Raw genomic sequence first — 6,000 nt, forward strand, 5'->3', positions numbered from 1 at the left:
CGGGGAGTCTCACGGATTAGGCGGGGGATGGTTGGGGGTTGCTTTTCCTCAGGAAGATTTAATACCTTTTTTGCCCATAAAGTAAAGTGATTGTCCTGGTTATTTTGGAAGCACCGATACAATAAAGTCAACAATAATTTAAAAAAGATTTAGCTAAACGTACGTCCAGCACAAACACGAGGCCACTGGGGTTGACATTGTTTGAACCCTTCCCAAAGGTCCCTTCAAGGCCACGTTGTCCAGCGGGCTCCTTTAACGGATGATGACACAGAGGCCCAGTTTGGCAACACGTCCAGATCCCAAAGTCTGTTCTCCTATTTCAAGGTCAAATTCCTATGGGGTCTACTTGCAAATCTACCTTCTTGCCAATCTTGACTTCGAACGTCTGTGGTGCGTTCCTAAAAAACAAACTTTTCCTTCCAAGGACACAGATTCCCCAGTAAAAAGATTTTTCTATGGGACGATCGTGCTATGAAAAGAACCCTGCCTATTGGAGGCAAAAAACCTGGTTCAAATCCTCGCCTTGCCTGAGAACCTGCATGAGTTCTTTTGTCTGAGTGTTGGCTTCCTCCCCTACACACGGAGCTAAGGATCTCCAAGTCCAAGGGCTGTTGTGACATGGCACACGTTCCCTCTGCCTGAGAAAGATAGCGGCCCCGCTGGCGGGAGCTGGGCCTATGCATGAGTCCAGATGGCCACACAGAGTCGGGCTTCCCATGGCGGCATGGGGCTAACGAGACCTGGCTTCTCTCACGCCCTTGCTACGTGCTAAGCACTGTGACTGTCACGGTTTTTGGACTTTCTTCGGTAAGCCTCATACAACTCTATCATGGAGATGCTGTCATTATCCCTCCTACTGATGGGAAAGTAAGGCACAGGTAGGTTAAGCCGCTCGCTGCCAGGTAGCACGGCTGCTGAGAGGGGTCAGAATTTGCACCCGGGCCTGCCTGTGGCCACAGGGCTGTTGTTCCTCTCTGCTTTTGTGGCCTAGAGAAATTTACAGATCGCTTAGGGTCTTCTGCCCATGAGCCCCGGCACCTTCTTGTCTCAATCCTAGGAATCTTTGGAGCACCCTCATGGCTCAAAGCATCCCTTCAAAACACATGCTGCCCCTCTCCCTATCCCAGGAGAGTGAAAGCAGTCTGGTGGTCTAATTGCTACTGTTTCTTGAATGCCTACTATGTGCCTGCCGGCCATTGCTGGACACTCACGGATGGGTCTGAATTAATTGTCACAGTGACCGTATCTTGTTGACGTTATTGTCCACATTTTCCAAGATGCAGAGAATGAGATCCGGAGTGAATAAATCCCCAAGGACAAACAGGCAGCCGAGACAGCAGAGTGGGGTTTCCAATCCAGGTCTGTCTTACCCCAAAGCCTTCATTCTTTCTGAAAACATCGTATTGCCTTCAGAAGGAGGAAACGCCAAATGTGCCCCCAAGGTGGTGTCACTTCCTCTCTTGCCTTTGATTGCACGTATGCACCTGTGTTGCTAGAAGGAGGCAGAGTGAGGGCAAACATGCTTAGAATGAGCATAAACAGCCAATCTAGAGATGCCTTGGGGAGGCAAACAGAACCTTTTGTGATTGTGACCTTCCATCCCCTGACCAACGTCCTACTCCCTACTGGGATTTAGGGTGTTGACCAAGTTGGTATACATCTGCCCAGATCATCTTCAGCGTGGGACTGAGTAAGGACTCTGAAGTCGGGTGGTCTCGGCTTCAAATTCTCACTCTTCCACTTATGGACTGTTTGATCTTGGGTAAGTGACTTCCCCTCTCTGAGGCTCCGCTTTTCCATCTGTAAAATGGGGATAATTTTGCCTTCTTTATCGAGTTCTGGTGGGGATTAAGGTAAGCCATGCAAACCTCTTGGAATAGTGGTACTGTGAACACTCAATATCAGACATTGTTATTGTTGAGTAATAATAATAAAGAAACAGAGGAGTGAATCAAGACAAGCTTCAGGATCCTGTCAAGGAATAAAAGAAATATTCATGCTCTTCCTTCTTGGGGGTCTAATAGGCTGCACATTTGTGGTGTTTCTGATCCTGGGGTAAAGCCCACTAAACCCTCTCAGTGACCCTATAAGGCCGGCAGTGACCTGCTGGGAGCTGGTGTGTGTGTGTGTGCGGGGGGGGGGGGGAGAATGATTCCTTCCAGATTCCACCTGCTGTTTCTGGGGACTGAGCCAGGTGGTTTATTTGAGACTTACCTTGGATGAGGTCTTCCCCCATGGCCTTTCCAGGTTCTAAAAAGATTCAGGGGCTAACGCAAAGGCTTCTAGAAATTTCCTTTGGCGTTTATTCAGTTGGCTACCAGGACACCATTCAAATGTGGGTCTAAGTCATGCTCAGGTTGGTAGCTGTGTCCATGTGAAGGCGATTTGCTTTGAATTCCTCTGGACTGTGATACACCTTCAGAGACAACCACCCATGGGAGAGACTGGTGTCTCAAATAACGGACGGCTCTAGTTCATGGAAAAATCCGTCCTTCTGTTCTTCTCTTTTTGAATTATCCAGTCATGCCTGAGAATATTTTCTTCTTAAGGTGCTAAGAAGTTGCCATAGTTACAACTAGGTTTGTTTGTATCAAAATTAGAACATTAACATGGTAGGTTTTAAATAGAAGTAATGTAATTTTTGACAGTGTAACGGGGAGGGGAAATGCCCCAGTCCCCTGACGGCATGGCTGAGCTGTGCCAAGGGTCCAGGGACACATGGACACCGAGCAGTGAGGAAGGGCTTCAGTGCTTCATGTCGCAGACCATGACCTTGGCCCTGGATGGGCACTGGGGGCTGGGGTCTGGCCCCGGCTCTGACTTCATTCTCGGTATGACCTCAGGCAAGTCACTCTCCCTCCTAAGCCTTTTGTCATCGTCTGAACTGTAAGCAAGGAAGTGAGACTAAATGATCTCAAAACTCCCTTCCACTTCTGGAATTCCAGAATTCTGAGTTTGGTCTTCGTAGCTTTCTAACCCATTTGAAAACCATGCCCTTTCCACTTAAGTCCACAAGAGGGCGCTCTGGCCCGTGTTTTGAAGACGCCCCTGGGCGGAGAGACCGGCTCACTATGGTAAGCGTCCTGGAAGAGGAAAGAACGAGACCCAGCTCCTGCTTTCCAGGGGAGGTAGATGAAAAAAGACACTGCTGAAGCGGTCCCTTAGGTCTAGGGTTGACAAGGGGTCTTCAGATCTATTGTCATTTTGATCTCACATCAGTTGCCTGGACCAGATGCTACCTTCCCACATTACGGGGCCCAGAGTCCTGCTTGGCCCACGTGGGTTTCCAGGGGTGAACGCAGACTTTTCCTCCTCATTCTCCCTCACTCCTTTGGCCATTTCCCACTGGACTTCAAGAGGCCGCCTCTGTTTCTGAGACGGTTCTGTTGAGCCCCGAAGACAATGCACACATTAAGACTGGGGCAAAATTTGAATTTAGTAGGGAGAGTCAAGTGCAGGAACTGAGCTGCAAGGATAGACTAAAACTTCCCTCCAGCGAAGCTCTGCCTGTGGGATTTAGACCAAAAAAATCTGTCAAATGCGGTGGCTGATGGGAGCTATCCCGTCCCGGTCCTGCAGATAGCAGAATCTACCTGGGCTCATCCAAGTGGCAAAGGAATTTTTGAAAGGGGATCAGGAAACTCTCAGAATCTCCAGGAGGGCCAGAGAGCGAGAGTCTGAAATTACGTAGCCAGAAACCGTGACCAATCCCACTGTGGGGGCTTTTCTAGGAAAAAACCAGGGCTGTAGCTGCCTGACAGTTACGAGGCTTGGGGACTGGGTCCCCACGGGAACTACTAACTGGTGACCGAGCCCTTCCTACGTGCTAGTCAGGCACCTTATCTCAATTGATCCTGCGGGATCCCTATCACCATCCCTCATTTACAGATTTTTGCTCGATTAAACCCAGGCTCTTCTGGCCTCAGTGTCTGGACTCCAACAGGCATTGGGCTGGAGCTAGGGTTTATCACTGGTCTTCAGAGGGCGATTTCAGGAGAAGAGGGACTTTCTGGATGTTTCTTACTGCCTTTGTCACACTTTTAAAGTGGAACAAAAAGGAATGTTAAATTCTCATTTTCTGTTTATCTTCTTGTGCCTCGGGCAGTAGGTTTAGCCCTGAAGGAAGGGAGTCCTTCCCACCTGACACTCTGTGGGTGCTAGTTGGTTTGGTTCTCTCCAGATAAGAAGTCCTTGAACTTGGAAGAGACCATGGCGTAGACTCATCTAATCCTGTTAGTTTATAAACCAGAAACGGAGGCCAGAGCAGGAAGTTGCTAGCTCCAAGTCATATCATAAGAGACTGGCTTTCATACATGCAACCATTATTTAGTGAGCACCTGCTGTGTGCCGGGCGCTGCACAAACATTGAGACAGACAACCTCACCGCTGCCGCGGAGCTTTCAGTGAATGGGGGGGAGGGGTCCATACATAGCCTCGCCTCTAATTCTCCAACCGTTCCTCGATCTGGAGCAGAAGCGCCCGTGGCTCCTTTCCTTAATTTTTAAAAATAATGAAACTACAGAGTAGCCAATGGCAGATAAACAGGAAAAAATGTTGACTTTTTTAGTACCAAATGTACAAATGAGCCTTTTTTCCTGCTTTCTATCAAATCGCAATATTTCAGAAGAAGACACCCCCCTGGTGACAAGGCGTGTGGAATTCTGAAGTCTCGAATGCTACTGATGTGAGTGTAAATTAACCTTTGCGTGGGAAAAAATTTGCACTATGTATGAAAACATTCTTCACCCAGAATTAAGTTCCTAGACCGTCTCCTAGAAAAATAGCTATGAATGTGTTTGAAGGAACATCTAACAGGGATCACTGTATCGGTTATAATAAGTAGCAAAATCTGGAGAAAACCTACATGTTCAACAGTTGATTGCTTATACGAAGCATGCTGTAGCCACGCTACCAGTCAGGATTAGATTTGGCCGTGTGTAACAGAAAACCCCAAATAACGGGAACTTAAACATGTACGGGCTTATTTTTCTCTACCTGAAAGAATCCTGGAGGGGTAGCATTTGGGGGTTGGCGTGGAGGGGTGATTAAGTCATCCTTGTCCTTTGGCACTGCTATTCTCTGCGCAAGGTCCAAAGTGGCTGCTGGAGCTCCAGCCATGTGTTCGCACCCCATGTGGAAGGGAGGAGTGGCGAAAGTGAGCATGTCCTTAGTAGTTAGTCCCTTGGCCAAATGTATGTGCAAAGAGAACCGGAAGGTGGATTTTCAGCTCGGCACATGGCCTGCAGATCTGGCTTAAGGAATAAAAGAAAGAAGAAAAAGTGTGTATTGGGCAGGCCTAGGGTCTTCAAACATTTTTGTTCACACATCCCTTAAAAGAATTTTGAAAACTTACCACCATATACATTTTTAGATTGCCCCTGAAATTTTTTATTTACTTATTTTTTAGTCACAGGTGTCTGTGGATGTGAAGGAGACAATTTCTGGCCCATTTTTATATTGACACAACACAATAAAACTATTGTATCACCTTAAAAAAATGGAACAAAAAAACCACTGTGATATGATAGCCACTATCCTCCATCTGAAAAATAAATAGGCAAGCTCTTAACCAGTTGGAAATCTTCTATCTTCCTTTTTTTCTTGTTCCACTTCCTTTACAGATTTTTCCTGGCATATTTTTTTCTGCTTGAACTTCTTTTGTTGATCACTTTAGGCTACCTCTCAGCCACAGCAGTATGTATAGAAATAGAAATTTTACTTTTAATTTCACGTGGCTATAAGACTCTACTAAAATTTTTCTTTGAATTAACATTATAGTTATAGGTACTATTCAATTGATAAAAGTAATATAAACATAGCATAGTTTTTGGCAATATAAAACATAAAATGAGGCTGATTGATTTGATTGAAGTATAACTAACGTATGTGGTTATATTGGTTTCAGAGTAATGAGGCTTTTTATTTTTTATTTTTTTAAATTTTTTAAAATGATTTTTTATTATATTATGTTAGTCACCATACAGTACATCCCCGGATTCC

General features: G+C 46.1%; 1 long non-coding RNA gene across 1 annotated transcript in view; it reads left to right on the plus strand.

The window, feature by feature from the left end:
• The first annotated feature begins 1,538 nt into the window (after positions 1 to 1,538).
• Positions 1,539 to 6,000, plus strand: part of LOC117803012 — a 39,506-nt gene continuing 35,044 nt past the window's right edge. The window contains exon 1 of the long non-coding RNA XR_004626548.1: positions 1,539 to 1,762. This is a non-coding gene — a long non-coding RNA (uncharacterized LOC117803012). The remainder of the gene's footprint in view (positions 1,763 to 6,000) is intronic.

Source organism: Ailuropoda melanoleuca, chromosome 7 (genome assembly GCF_002007445.2).
Source record: "Ailuropoda melanoleuca isolate Jingjing chromosome 7, ASM200744v2, whole genome shotgun sequence".
NCBI classification, from domain to species: domain Eukaryota; kingdom Metazoa; phylum Chordata; class Mammalia; order Carnivora; family Ursidae; genus Ailuropoda; species Ailuropoda melanoleuca.